The sequence below is a fragment of the Perognathus longimembris genome, chromosome 11 (genome assembly GCF_023159225.1).
Source record: "Perognathus longimembris pacificus isolate PPM17 chromosome 11, ASM2315922v1, whole genome shotgun sequence".
NCBI lineage: Eukaryota > Metazoa > Chordata > Mammalia > Rodentia > Heteromyidae > Perognathus > Perognathus longimembris.
The window spans coordinates 3411432-3427607 of NC_063171.1; the positions used below are offsets into that span (position 1 = coordinate 3411432).

A 16176-nucleotide genomic window follows, 5' to 3' on the forward strand; every position below is an offset into this window, starting at 1 on the left:
TGTGCACTCAGTCCTAGTCCGGCTGCTGCCCTACTATGAACATCTGGCTCCCTGGAGATAGGATCCATGGACAGGGTGAAGGCACATGGGTGTGGGTGAGATGACAGCAGTTCCTCTGCTCTTAGAACAAGAACAACTGAGCATGGGGTCTTCAGATGTGCCTCCTAATCCTGGCCACTTCTCATCTGGTAAGAGTTCTAGCAACATGCTAGTCCTGCTAACTTCCATTGTAGAAGCTCTGCCCCAAGGTTACCATAATACCTTCATGCTGCAGTGACTCACTTATCTAGGTCATAGATCACCCGCTCAAGACTTCTCTGGAGGCGAGTGCTTTGGGCCAGGGAAATGGACAGTTGAGGGATTCTCCCAGCTTCTCAGTAACAACGTAAATTCTGAGATCCTTGAGATACACCCATACAAAGCATTCTCACGGTGTCTCACGAGAAAGGAATCTTACAAGGTGAAAGTTTTATTGAGAATTTATTTTAGTATAACAGTTAAAGTTGAGAGAAACAGAAAAAAAGAAAGGCTTCCCACTCCCCAAGCAGGAAATGAGATATAAAGCTGCAAGGTGTTGGCTATTATCTATCCACTGACTTCATTCTTTCTTAGTTTGGGGGGTAGGGGAAGATACACATGGTTATTTTGTTTGGCAGCTTCTAACAATTAGATAATAGTTCTTATGGCCAAGAAATTTTATTTATTTATTTATTTATTTATTTATTTATTTATTTATTTATTTATTTATTTATTTATTTATTGCCGGTCCTGGGCCTTGGACTCAGGGCCTGGGCACTGTCCCTGGCTTCTTTTTGCTCAAGGCTAGCACTCTGCCACTTGAGCCACAGCGCCACTTCTGGCCATTTTCTATATATGTGGTGTTGGGGAATCGAACCCTGGGCTTCATGTATATGAGGCAAGCACTCTTGCCACTAGGCCATATTCCCAGCCCAAGAAATTTTGGGGGGGAGGGCTTGAACTGCCTAGGTGCTGCTCCTGAGCACTGTGAGCCACAGCTCCACTTCCAGTTTTCTGGTGATTGGAGATAAGAGTCTCAGACTTTCCTGCCCGGGCTGGCTTTGAATGGTGATCCTCAGATCTCAGCCTCCTGAGTAACTAGGATTACAGGTGTGAGCCATTAGCACCCAGCTTTGGCTAAAACAACTTATCTTAAAATATGGAGATGTTTCTGAGCTTAAAAATCTCAGCGACTAGGTGGGATTTAGGTTTCCTTTTCCCCAGATTAGCTTCTCATTTTGCTGTCTCTACCCAAATGTAGAGATTAAGCAGGGTTGTTTGTTACCATTTTATAGTAGAAGAACAGATTTCGGTTTCTCAGCCCTTGTAACTTAGCATCTAAAAGGAGGTATAGTAGGAAGGGTCTTTAACTGCTTTTGCAGTCTTATCTTGGTTTCAACTTCTAAATCTGGCCATTTTGATATTTGTTAATTATAGTATAATTTTTCTATCTCCTCATCTATCTATTCTATCTCAGAAATAACTCTTAGCTCTCCCTTTTCATTTGTAAGACACCAACTTGGGCTTGAGAGGTGACCATTTTCACTTGGCAGCCTCCTAGTTTTAGCTGCTGCCATCCAGGGTGAAGAAAGAACAGAATGGAGCACGGGAAAGTGCTTTTGCGTGCAGAGGCCCATCAAAGGGCCTTGGAACAGCTGCAGGAAACATGGGAGCAGGGCAGTGAGTCAGCAAGGGGAGAATAAGTTGACAGGCTAGCAAGTGGAAGAAGCTTTGTGGAGACTGAAGGCCCTAGGTTACCTCCTATTTGCAATGAGGTACAAGTCTGTTCTCCTTTAGAACACTACAGGTGGAAACCTTGTGCTGAACTGTATCCCTATATAGGGACATAGGCATACACAATGTCTTCTTCCTAGCCATCAAGCACATTCACTAAATCCTGACAGATCAACATGCAGAGGTGGCAGAGTGATATCTAAGTTGTGACATCAGCCTGGGAAACCCCAAAGACAATTGTGCAACTGCAGAACACTGACCTTAAATAAAGCTTGGATGCAGCTCAGTAGTACAGACCCAGAGAGGACATATTTTTCCCTTTTGTCCTTCCTTGCTTCCCTCCATCCACCCCATCCCTCCCTCCCTCCCTTCCTTCCCCCAACTTCAGGTCACCTTTATTTTACAGGATTTCAATCACAAGATAAAAAGATGTGACATTATGAGAGGTAAAATTAGGAGTCTTTATTAACAAGAGGGCAACTGCAAGTGGACTCAAGTTCCCAAAAAATCTTGGCCTCATATGCAATCAATATTATCCAGAAACTGAGCCATGAGGGCAGTAGAGTAAAGAAAGAGTAGAAACCAATCTCAACAAACCAGATGAACTTTAATGGAGTTGAAGAGGAACACCATGGTGACCTGAGGAGAGTCAGTAGACACGAGGCTACAATAGTGGCAGTGGTCAAGGGGCCTACATAGGGTCATAGTTAGGTGGCAGGGTCACAGGGAGCTCAAGAGTTCAGTCTTGTGAGTTCATGGTACAAGTCTGAAAGGTCTTGAAATCTATTGTCAAAGTCCCCACTCCATCTGCTTCTAGGAGTTTAGGTGCCTATTACCTTTTGGTGGGGGTGAGGAAGTGGAATTCCACCTCTAGAGTTGTAGAAAAGTCCCTATTATTCACCAAAATGCCAAGATGGTGCCACTTAGGTCCAGTATCCATATTTCACCTTGGGCCCCATCCTACTCAGAATTCAGGAACAAATCTGCCTATTCACATTTATTTACTTTCAGAAACCAGAGAACCATATTTGTTGATAGTACTCCTTCAGAGGCTACAAGCTATGGGATTGGGCAGAATGCGGGGCAGGCCAGCAATGAAGTTTCACATGGGGAAGTAGACAGGGCAAGGAAGTTACAGCTACCAGAAGATATTTGGATGAAGCCCAGGAGCATATCCTTTTTCCTTCCCCTTCTGAGTTGTGGCTTGATCTGAGTAGCTCTAAGACTCAGCTTCTTTCCTGGTCTTTCAAAGGGCTGACATCAACCTTGGGCCAGAATGGGGAAGAGTGTACATCACTCTAGGTAGGGAATGATAATATTGCATAAGTAAAAAGATAGATGATAGATTAAAGGATAGGTAAATAGATAGATCAATAGATAGACAATAGATTGCTAGATTTGTAGATCAATAGATAGACAGATGATCGAAAAACAGGAACAAGAGAAAGGGGAGTAGGGGAGAATCAAACCATGTAAAAACAACATGGCAGGGATTACTTCTTACCTTTCAATAATAATTCTGTTTGTTTTTTTTTTTTTGGCTGGTCCTGGGACTTGAACTCAGGACCTGGGCACTATTCCTGAACTTTTTGCTCAAGGCTAATACTCTACCTCTTGAGCCACAGCACTACTTCTGGCCTTTACTGTTTGTTTGGTTTTTTTTTGGCCAGTCCTGGGGCTTGGACTCAGGGCCTGAGTACTGTCCCTGGCTTCTTTTTTGCTCAAGGCTAGCACTCTGCCACTTGAGCCACAGCGCCACTTCTGGCCGTTTTCTATATATGTGGTACTGGGGAATCGAACCCAGGGTTTCATGTATACGAGGCAAGCACTCTTGTCACTAGGCCATATCCCCAGCCCCCCCGGCCTTTACTGTTTTTGTGGTACTGAGGAATTGAACCCAGGGCTTCATGCATGCTAGGCAAGCACTCCACCACTAAGCCACATTCCCAGCCCTCAATAATAATTCTAAGTGTTAATTTTCCAATTAAAAACAAAACAGACTGGTAGGTTGGAATAAAAAGTGAAACCCAATCATTTACAGTGGATGGACATAAATAATAAAGATCAGGACAGAAAAAAATGCAATGGGAACTAAAACAATAATATAAAGAACGAATGAAACAACAACAAAAAAAGGTTTTTGAAGAGATAATTGAGAAAGACTAACTTAAAGCCAATTTAACCAGAAGAAAAAAGAAAGAAGACTCAAATTAGTAGAATTAGAGTTAAGAGAGGAAGCATCATAAAAAATACCAATAAAATCAAGAAGGTCATTAGGTATCACTTCAAAACCCTATATTCTAATATATGGAGAAGTAGAAGAAATGGATAAATTTTTAGATGTATATCAGTTATCAAAATTGAAACAGAAGGACCTAAAATACATAAGCAGATCTATAACAAGCAATAAAATTTAAGCGCTAGTAAAGAATGTTACAACAAAGAAAAACTCAGGAATAGATGGACTCATTGCTGATTTCTGTGTGTGTGTGTGTGTGTGTGTGTGTGTGTGTGTGCGCGCGCGCGCGCGCTCATGTGCACATGCAGTCATATGCACGAGCATGCCTATGTGTATGCCAGTCTTGGACATTGTCCTGAGCTTTTTTGCTTAAGGCTAGCACTCTACTACTTTGGATCAGTGCTCTACTTACAGCTTTTTCGTGGTTAATTGGTGATAAGAGTCTCATGAACTTCCGTGTCTGAGCTGGCTTTGAACTTTGATCCTCAGATTTCAGCCTCCTGAGTAGCTAAGGTTACAGGAGTGTGACACTGGGGCCTAGCTACACCCTGAATTTTTATAAGATTTTAAAAGAAGAATCAACACCACCAGAGGTGTGACTCAGTCTTAGAATACCTGCTTAGCAAGCTTGTTTGTTTTGTTTTGTTTTGTTTTGGCCAGTCTTGGGGCTTGGACTCAGGGCCTGAGCACTGTCCCTGGCTTCTTTTTGCTCAAAGCTAGCACTCTGCCACTTAAGCCACAGCGCTACTTCTGGCCGTTTTCTGTATATGTGGTGCTGGGGAATCGAACCCAGGGCCTCATGTATACGAGGCAGGCACTCTTGCCATTAGGCCATATCGCCAGCCCCTACTTAGCAAGCTTGAATCCCAGAGCTAAAGGAAACAAAGTACCCTAAAAAAACTAATACCAATAATCCTCAAATTATTCCATAAAATAGAGGAGAAACAATACCATGTTCATTCTATAAATCTTGTATTGCCTGAATACCAAAATTAGAAAAGATCATAGAGAAATAAAATTACACACCAAAAATCAATATATTGAGGAATATAGACTTAAAAACTTCAATATATTCATAAGCTAAATTTGACAACAAATTAGAGTGATCATACACCATTATCAAGTTAGTTACACTCCAGGGATGCAAAGATAGCTCAACATGCACAAATAAGTTAATATAATACAGCATATAAACAGAATCTGATAATCATTTCAACAAATATAGAAAAAAATCTTTGAAAAATTCTGGACTTCTCATGATAAAAGCCTTGAAGAAACCAGGAATAGAACAGAAATAACTCAATATAGTAAAGGTCATATATGATTAAACTATAATAAAATCATCCTAAATGGGAAAAAAATCTAAAATTGTTTCTCTAATCAGGTATTATTGTGCCAAGTCGCAAGACCACCACCAAGAAGACCACCGAGACTCAGACATTCCGAAATGCAAACGCAAGGCAAGGCTTTATTAAGCGAGCTGCAACTTGGGCCTCGTCCTACCCACCAACACAGCGGAGGTTAGGAGGGAGCCCCGAGCTGTGATTACACAGGGCTTATAAAGGCAAAGAACAAGGTTACAACAATCAGCTGTGCAAGCAAGATTAGAACACAGGTACAAATCTGATTGGCTCAGGGTTCAATTCTAAAATGGGGTTCACGTGGTAAAATGGGGTTCACGTGGTAAAATGGGGCCTGACTTCAAAGTCTGGCACTTCATTTCCCCCTTTTTCTTTTTGGTACCTTGGGAGCCAATCATGGCTCCATTCTGTCCATTTCAATGGCTTGCATGTCTAGGGGATGATATAGAGATAAGGCATGTGCCAGTAGGGCCCAATGTAGTAACCAAAGGGCCTGTCACCATTTCTTACAAGTATAGTCTCTGTACCTCTGTTTTGCATGCCTCTAGTTTATCCTGCCTCATCTTCCCCAAAACAACCCTGGTCCCTCGGTTTTAAAGGGGGCTGATGGGTGAAGATCATCCATCTTCTGTAACTTCTTCAGGCTGACTCAGGGGCGTTGACCTTACCTAGCCAGGAACCTATAACCTTAGTCTACTTTACCGAGGGACTGCAGGATTACTGCAAACTGAAAATTAGCTTTCAGCTATACAGACTTACCATTAGCTGTATAGTGTTTAGTATCCAAATGTAAGCAAGAAAATAATACATAAACTTCTCAACTGTGCTCTAAGGGTCGGGTGGCTATACCCATATTCCTGAGCAAGCCCAAAACTACCTAAAATAAGGCGGTCACCTCACTTTGGAGTGAGCTGCAAAAATAACATCAACACTAGCCAGGGTAGTAAGGAAAGAAGGCAAAAAGAAAATTATAACAATATTCAGTCTAACTTTCTTTTCTTGAGGCGAAGGCGAAGCGGCTGAGTTGGGTGGTGCTTGGAGATCTCCGATGTTCCAACACAGTGGTAGTCGTCCAGGGCAAAGGGGTCAGCTGGCCTGGCATGGAAGCAATGAACCTAAGTGGCGATGCCGTCTAGGGTTCCTTCCACCGTGGTTCTAAGGATTTCAGTCCCCTGGTCTGAATAAATGGGGGGTAGGGACAGAAGCAGAATCATATAATGCCTTAAGTTGGGGTCACATTCTTGTGCACGAGCTGCAAATAATCGAGTTTACACAAAAATTCAGCATCCAAATCAGCAAGCAATTCAGTCTGAAGGCTAGGGATAATGGACGGGGGGTACCCGTACATTATTTCAAAAGGAGTAAAGCCAAGCTGATCGGGAGAATTTCTTACTCTAAGCAGAGCAAAAGGAAGGAGTGACACCCAGTCTGCGCCAGTCTCTAAGGCCAGTTTAGTTAAGGTCTCTTTTAGAGTCCGATTCATTTTCTCTACCTGTCCTGAACTCTGGGGTCTATAAGCACAATGCAATTTCCAATCCGTCCCTAGTGCTGCGGCTATTCCCTGACTTACTTTTGAGACGAAAGCCTGTCCGTTGTCTGACCCAATAGTGGATGAGAAGCCATACCTGGGTAGGATTTCTTCCAGGATCTTCTTAGCCACTACATTCGCAGTCTCATGCTTTGTTGGATAGGCTTCAACCCATCCTGAAAAGGTGTCTACAAAAACTAGCAAATATTTGTAATTTCTGTGAAATCTACTTCCCAATACATGCCTGGCCTATTCCCACAGAGGCGAGCTTCTTTAGTAATCTATTGATTGGGGGCATTGGCAAGCTGACAGGCCTTGCAATTTTTAACAATATCTTCAATAAGTTGATCTCCTTGTCTAATTTTCACTTTAGAGTGTCAGAGTAAATCCTGCATATTTTTGGGTTCCCATGTGAGAAACTCAGTGGATTCTCTTAAGGATCCCCTTACCCAGCCCTTGTGGCAGGATAAGTTTTCCTTTACTAGTTTTCCACCAGTCATTGTTTCCTTCTCTGTCCAGGGGTTTGTGAGCCATGGGAATTTCTTTATCCACTCCAAGTCTTCTTGGGAATACTGGGGCACAGGAGAAAAAAGCTCATGGCCCTGGGTCTACTAAAGTCTGTTCCCAGGAACTCTGACTTGTCTGGCTGATTTAGGCACAGGGATTTTCAGCACAGTCTACGTGCATCTGACAGCCAACGCTTGCTCTCTTTTAATATAAAGCCCAGATGGGTGACTTCAGGTTTACAAATTTGTGCCTTTTAACATTCTAGTTTGTAAAAGCATTTTCCTGACTGGCTGGGAAACTGATCTCTGATGACCTAAAAAGTTACCTTTGCAGGCCGTTAACAGATCTCAATAAGGACACAATCTCAGGTCTACAAGCTTTCTTTCCTAAACAGATGTATTAGCTTAAAATTCTCACTGCCAGTCAGAGCTTTGAGTAAATGTGGGGGGTTGAGATTTTAATCTATCCTCTCATTTGACAAACTTACCCTTACTAACCACTATCACAGATGACTGGCAAGTTCCTGCCCAGTAGACAGACATGGGCATTGGCAAGGCATGCTTATGAACTATTCTTCTAGGACTTCCCGGCTTTTATTAACTTTTGAAAGGCCAAACAGGAGTGACTCTAGGATCTGACACCATCTCTGCCATCCAAGCAGTGGCTCACTGCCTCTGGATGCTCCATCACTTTTGTCCCAGGAGTGACTTTCCACTGGACTTGGACTCAGGGCCTGAGTGCTGTCCCCCAGCTCTCCAGCTAAAGACTAGCACCCTACCACTTTGAGCTCCACACAACTCCGTTCCCAGCACTCTGCTGGCTGCTTAGAGACAAGTCTCTCACAGGGACCTTTCTTTGCCCAGGCTGGCTTCGAACCTCAGATTCAGATCAGTGAGTCTTATAAGGGGCCACTTTACTCCAATTATAAGCAACAAGGTAGTCCACACAGAAGTAGTTTTTAATCATGCTCTCTTACCTGGAACTTATTAAGGGTCAGTATTAGATCTCGACAAACTTGTAGGAATCACCTGTGCTTCTCTGTGGGCCTGCTGGAAACGGTTACAAAAAACCTACAAAGAAGCTGGAATGGCAATTAAACATTTTGGTAGCCATAATTCTCCTTTTCTCACTTTGCAATAATTATTTAGGACAATTTTACTTCCAAATTTCTTATACAGAAATGTATTCTTGATTTCCAAGCCTTTTTAACACTAACACAACATTTTAGCTTTTATCTGCATCGGAAAGCTCACAGGCATTCTGAAACCAGGTGCCGCCCTTTGCCTACGGGCTGCTTGTTTCAAAAGAGCCTCATTTTTTTTTTCTTCAGTCCCAGTTACTGCATGGCATGAAGACCTTTGAATTTTTCCTTAATGCAAGAATTACAATTAGAAATACTTATCCATTCAGCTTTCCAATATATTAGTGAGAAACATTGGCCCATTTTGCTATTTCTTCCTACATAAATAGAGTTATTGAGAGTTTACTTCTATCCCCATTAGTTTAGTATGTATAGATCCCTTTAAATCCAAATTTTTGACACTTAGCTCTGATTTTTTTTAAATTTTAATTAAAGAACCCTGAGAAATCCTTTAAAGCATTTGGTAATGCCCAAACTTGATGACCCTTTGACTTTAAACAAACAGTTTTGCATCATACTGCAGTCTTGAACATGTTCACACACACATACATTTTCAAAAGATCTTAAAGCACGCAGAATAAGCATTGGCCGTACATTTTAAGAAAAAAACCTTTAACAAATGATTTTAGCATTCTCCAGCCTCATTTTCCAGGGCTTGATAGTTTTAGTAAAAGATTTTAGCACACCAAACAATTTTCTGCTTAAGAAGGCTGGGTGGGGGTCCCCCTAGAGTTCTTTTTTGTGGACACTCTCACTGATTGACTGATTGTGGGCTGTCACCTGTACATCTTTCCAGTGAGCTAAAGTCAAGTCCAGGGGAGTGGAAGGAACATTCCCCATCATCCATTTGTCAGTCAGGCACAGCGTAAGAAAGAAACACCACACAAAAATAATCACAGGCACAAAGACCAGACAACACTTACAGACAGACTTAGGGAGCCGCGGCTTACAGGTTCGACTGTGTCTCTCCTGCCCCTGTGAGGAGGCAGACCACACAGTCTCACTGAGTCTCTCCTGCCCCTGTGAGGGGGCAAACCACACAGTCTCACTGAGTCTCTCCTGCCCCTGTGAGGGGGCAGACCACACAGTCTTGAGGCTCTCTCTCTCCCGTTCCTGTGTAGGAGCAGACCAGACAACCCCGAATATAGAGTGGACTAGACGGGCGCCTGTTAGAAGGGCCTCCCAGTCCAGTCCTTCAGGTTCAGGGTGGTAGTGGGAAGCCTGAGCCCCCTGTGGAGGGCTTGAGTCCTCCAGGACTGCCCATACGAGCGTGTCCACTCCGGCTGGTCCTTCACTACCTACAGGTTCAGATTCAAGCGGCTGACCTAAACAGAAAACAAAACTACAAATCACACAGACACAGACACACAGAATGAACAACCCTATTTTCTTACCTTCGGAGTCTGGGGTCTCGGGGGTCTCTGGGGCCATCCTGGACGAGCCCCCAAATTTTGTGCCAAGTCGCAAGACCACCACCAAGAAGACCACCGAGACTCAGACATTCCGAAATGCAAACGCAAGGCAAGGCTTTATTAAGTGAGCTGCAACTCGGGCCTCGTCCTACCCACCAACACAGCAGAGGTTAGGAGGGAGCCCCGAGCTGTGATTACACAGGGCTTATAAAGGCAAAGAACAAGGTTACAACAATCAGGTGTTCAAGCAAGCAAGATTCGGACACAGGTACAAATCTGATTGGCTCAGGGTTCAATTCTAAAATGGGGTTCATGTGGTAAAATGGGGTTCACGTGGTAAAATGGGGTTCACGTGGTAAAATGGGGCCTGACTTCAAAGTCTGGCACTTCAGTATGAGATCAGTATATCCACTTGCCCCATTCTTATTCAATATAGTTTTGAAATCTTTGCCAGAGCAATAAAGCTAGAGAAAGAAATAAAAAGAATATAAGTAGGAAGAGATGTAAAATTGTCCTTATTTGGACAGACAATTAAAACAGTCTAAGGGCTGGGAATGTGGCAAAGTGGTAAAGTGCTTGCCTAGCATGCAGGAAGCCCTGGGTTTGATTCCTCAGTACCACATAAACAGAAAGAGCCAGAAGTGGTGCTGTGATTCAAGTGGTGGTACAGTGCTAGCCTTGAACAAAAGAAGCTCAGAGACAGTGCCCAAGCCCTGAGTTCAAGCCCCAGGACTGGCAAAAACAACAACAAAGTACACTCTTAGATCCAACAAATTAGCAGGATAGAAAATCAACATAACATGTTGTGCCTGGGTAACTGCAGCCATAGTCAAGACACAGGGATGCAAGGCGAGTGAACCAATGCATGCATTATTTCAGGAGGGCCAGGGTTTATATAGGGTTAGAAATCAATTTCACAACTTCAAGGCTAAAAATTAATACAGCATGATATCCATCTCAAATACAAAAGTGGAGGATGTTACTACTGTGAGGGAGGGAACTTAATACAAAAGCTTTCCTATTACAGGAGGTAGTTACTACAAAGATTGTTGATATCAAAACAAAGGATTATAACCAGTCCAGGCAGAACTATAATTATCTCCTAGCTACTATCTCCTCAAGGCTAAATAACTTTGGTCTTGACTTCCCCATTGACTTGTGAAGAGACTTCCCTATCTACAGTGAGAATCTATCACTGGTCAAGCAAGTCTCCTCAGGAAGACTCTAAGCAGGGGGAAAGGTGGCTTCCTTTGGCCGGCAAACACAAAGGAACTCTTTACTGGGAATGTGTTCCCAAGGGCCTATTAGTATGCTAATGAGGCATCAGAGTAACTGTGCTGAGGCTAAGTTTTCCACTGGTCAGAGACATTAATTCTCCAACAATAACAGAAATGAGAAACTTTTCTGTACAGTAAACAGGTAGAAATCAGACAAACAATCTCACTCACAATAACCTAAAAATAAATAATAAGCAGAAAAATAATTTTAGTAGGACATGAAATCAACATAGTCATGTAAAACTTTTCAATACATCAATAATGAAAAGGTTTAGAAAGAAATCAGAAAAACAATTTTATTTACAAAAGCTTAAAAAAGTAAACACCTAGCTGGGTGCCAGTGACTTACATCTGTAATCCTAGCTACTCAGGAGGCTGAGATCTGAGGATCACAGTTCAAAGCCAGCCATGTAGGAAAGTCTGTGGGATTCTTATCTCAAATTAAGCACAAAACAACAAATGGAAGTGGAAGCTGTGTGCTGGTAGCTCATGTCTGTAAGCTACTCAGGAAGCTTAGTTCTGAGGATCAGGGTAGGAAGCCAGCTGGGGCAGAAAATCTGTGAGACTCTTATTTCCAATTAATCATAGAAAAAGCTGGAAGTGGCTCTCAAAGTGGTAGAGCCCTAACCTTGAGCAAAAGGAGCTCAGGGACAGTGCCCAGGGACAAGGATGAAGGGAGGGGTGGGAAACAACTGGAAGTGGAGCTGTGGCTCTAGTCCCTAGTGATAGAGTGCTAGCCTTAGGCAAAAAAACTCAGGGACTGAGCCCAGAATTCAAGCTCCAGTACTGGCACCAAAAAAAAAAAAAAAAAAAATTAAAAAAAAAAATTAAAACCTCAGACTAAATCTAACTAAGGAGGTAAAAGACATTTATAATGAACTCTATTGAGCAATGAAGGAAATCCTGGAAATTGGAAGGATTGGAGAGAGCTTTCATTGCTATTTAGGCAATCTACAGATTTAATGCAATCCCTTTCGGGGGCTGGGAATATATGGCTTAGTGGTAGAATGCTTGCCTCGCATGCAGGAAGCCCTGGGTTTGATTCCTCAGCACCACATAAACAGAAAGAGCCAGAAGTGGCACTGTGGCTTCAGTGGCAGAGTGCTAGCCTTGAGCAAAAAGAATCCAGAGACTGTGCTCAGGCCCTGAGTCCAAGCGCCAGAACTGACAAAAAAGAAAAGAAAAGAAAAAAAAAAGAGTTAATGTAATCCCTACCAAAATCCCAAAGCCATTCTTCACAGAAATAGAAAAACTCGACTGGGAGTATGGCCTAGTGGCAAGAGTGCTTGCTTTGTATACATGAAGCCCTGGGTTCAATTCCCCAGTACCACATATACAGAAAACAGCCAGAAGTGGTGTTGTGGCTCAAGTGGCAGAGTGCTAGCCTTGAGCAAAAAGAAGCAGTGCTCAGGCCCTGAGTCCAAGCTGCAGGACTGGCCAAAAAAAAAAAAGAAAAAAGAAAAAAGAAAAAAGAAAAGAAATAGAAAACTCAACCCTAAAATTCTTATAGAAACACAAAGACTCAAGGGAGTAAAAGTGGTAAGAAATGTATGTGCTGCCTTACGCATGAAACTGTAACCCCTCTGGTGTACCACTTTGACAATAAAGAAATGAAAAGGATAAAAGAGTAAAAGTAATCCTGAGTAGGAAGAGCAATGTTGGAAGGTTCACAATCGTGTATTCAAACTTATCACAGAGCCATAACAACAACAACAACAACAACAACAAAACCCCAGTATGATAGTTGCAGAAAACCAAACACATAGATCAATGAACTAAAACTGAAGATTCAGAAATAACTCCACACACCTACAGCCATTTGATTTTTGACAAAGGTGTCAAAAATGTATATTAGAGAAAAAGACAGTCTCTTCAACAAGTGGTGTTGAGAAAATTATATATCCACATATAGAAGAGTGAAGCTAAATCTTTATCTCTCACCTCGTAAAAAATTCAAATAAAAAATGGATCAAAGATCTTAATGTAAGACCAGAGACATTGAAACTGTTAGAGGAATATGTAGGGGAAATCCTTAAAGATAGAGGCATAGGTAATACTTTTCTGAGTGGAACTTTAGTTACTCAGAAAATAAAAACAAGAATAAAAGCAGGTGGCAGTGCTAGTGAACTACTAGCTTCCCATGTCTGATGTCTGAGGTCCTGAATCAGCACCCAAAACCAGGATGGAAGCATTGAAAACCCACAACCTACTGCTTGCTACACAAAGGCTTTTATATTCCGTTTTCCTTTTGAAATGTGTTACGGGGTCCAGGGGTTGGGGGAGGTTCCACATCCCCCCAAGAGTCTAGCACAGACTTGGGAGCTGAAACTACGCCCCTGAAAAGCGGGCTGACTGCCAGGGACACAGTGCAGACTCCGGAGCTGCCACATACTCGGGAGCTGCCACCGTGCCCCCGAGCAGTCCTCAAATTGGGGTTTATAAAGGTAAATTTAATGCCCAAATTTCAAGGCCCCCAAAGACAACCATCATGTTAAGCAAGCCATTTACAGAAGCAGAATTCTGGGATCAGGTTAAACTAATAATCAGGATGGAATCAGCTCTATTCCCCCCAACATTTCCTACCATGTTTCCCTAATCAATATGGAGTCAGCTCTATAACAAAATGGTATCTGTGGCCTTCATTAAACGATTTCAAAACTAGAAAAAAAAGAAAACAAAAACAAGAATTGTAAAATAGGGAGAGTTGCATCAAATTAACAATCTTCTGTGGAGCTAAGGAAACAATGATGAGGATCAAAAGAAAACATTCAGAATAGGAGAAAAATCTTTGCCAATTATTCATTGGATAAAGGATTAATATCCAGAATATAGAAAGAGCTCAAAAAATTAACAAGCCCATTAACAATTTGAACATAGTTTATTTATTTGTTTGTTCTGGTCCTGGGATTTGAACTCAGGGCCTAGGTGCAGTCTCTGACCTTTATTTATTTATTTATTTAAAAAAATTTTTATTGTCAAACTGATGTACAGAGAGGTTACAGTTTCATACGTTAGGCATTGGATACATTTCTTGTACTGTTTGTTACCTCCTCCCTCATTCCCCTGACCTTTTTTTTTTTGTAAAACCTTATTTTATTTAGATATGTACTTATTGGTAGTAGTGGGATTTGAACTCAGAGCCTTGTTTGCTAGACAGGGGTTCTATCACTGGAACCACACTCTTGGCCCTGAGCTTTTTTGTGTGAACATACAGTTGTTAAAAGAAGTACAAATGGCCAATAGAAACATGAAGAAGTGTCCAATGTCTTTAGATAGAAAGGACATGTACATTGAAACATCATTGCGATTCTATCTCTTCCCAAAGCAGATTGGCTGTGTTTAAGAAAACAAACATGAAGCTGGTGGCTAATGTCTGGAATTCTAGCTACTTCTACTCAGTAACCTGAGAACTGAGGATCACAGGGCAGCAAACTTCAGATTAGACAGTTATTAACAAGTTGCTAGAAAAAGTAGCAAAACACATGACATGGGTTCAAGAAAGCAGCTCCTTAGGAAGAATTTCTTGGGAGAGTAGCTGAACTTAATAATATCCCTGCCAAGGTGGCTGCTGTCCAAGAAAAACATCTTCCATTTGGGGTGCAACCTGGGCCCGATTCCTCTGGCTTTGGAAAGTGTTGTGCACTGGCATTGTGGAAGCATCATGGATCTTGAACCTGTGCCAGCTGAATTTGTATTCAGCTTTATAAAGACACAACAAGTCAAGCAGCAGGAGTGTTGGCTCAAACATCATGTCTGAAGAGCCTGATGAAAACATCCTCCATAACCTCCTGTTAGGCTGGGCTTTGATGGGAAGGTGAAGCAGGTGACTGATGAGGAGGAATGTTGCATCTGTATGGATGAGCTGATCACATCCCGCCTTGTGCTCACAGCTTTTGTCAAAAGTGTATTGATAAATGGAGTGAGCAACACAGAAATTGCCCCATTTGCCGCCTACAAATGACTGGAGCAAATGAATCTTGGGTGATGTCAGATGTATCCAGTGAAGATGATATAGCTAACTATATTCTTAACATGGCTGATGAGGCAGCCAGCCCCATAAGCCATGACTTTAGGGGATGAGTTTCTCTGGATATTGTAGGCTATGAATACATTGGCAACAAGGTTGGGCATTGTGGGACTGATGTAAAAAAACTAATTTTCTCACCCTCCTATTTTTGCTATACTGAAAACATGCCTTATTTTTTTCCCCAATCCTGGGACTTGGAGTCAGGGCCTGAGCATTGGCCCTGGCTTCTTTTTTCTCAAGGCTAGCACTCTACCACTTGAGCCACAGTGCCACTTCTGGCTTTTTCTGTTCATGTGGTGCTGATATGTCTTCCATTTATGGCAAGCCAAAGTTTGCTACTGTTTTAGACCACATTTTCCTATTATTGATCTGTTCTAATGTATATTAGAACAAATTGCTCTTGAATCCTTTGCTAACTGAAAATAGCAATATTTCCAGAGGCTTTTGACTCACTACTGTTTTTTCAGGGCAGTATTCTGGCACTTTTTTAAAGATATGTTTAAAGTAAATTTGGAATGCTTAGATGTTTTAGCTGCCTGAAAGAAAATTTTGAATGACTAAAAAGGTAAGCTACGGGGCTGGGGATATAGCCTAGTGGCAAGAGTGCCTGCCTCGGATACACGAGGCCCTAGGTTCGATTCCCCAGCACCACATATACAGAAAACGGCCAGAAGCGGCACTGTGGCTCAAGTGGCGGAGTGCTAGCCTTGAGCGGGAAGAAGCCAGGGACAGTGCTCAGGCCCTGAGTCCAAGGCCCAGGACTGGCCAAAAAAAAAAAAGGTAAGCTACATCGAAGTGCATACTGAAACCTAGTTCTTCTGTTGGTGACTAAAGAATACACATTATGCCCCCTTGTGGTTTGCTCCTTTAGTCATTTTTACTTAAAGATTCACAGTGCTTTCATACCTTTATTTATCAGTGTGTTCTGAAAC

General features: G+C 42.2%; 1 pseudogene; it reads left to right on the top strand.

The window, feature by feature from the left end:
* The first annotated feature begins 85 nt into the window (after positions 1–85).
* LOC125359775 lies at positions 86–15701 on the top strand (annotated as a pseudogene).
* The last annotated feature ends 475 nt before the right edge of the window (positions 15702–16176 follow it).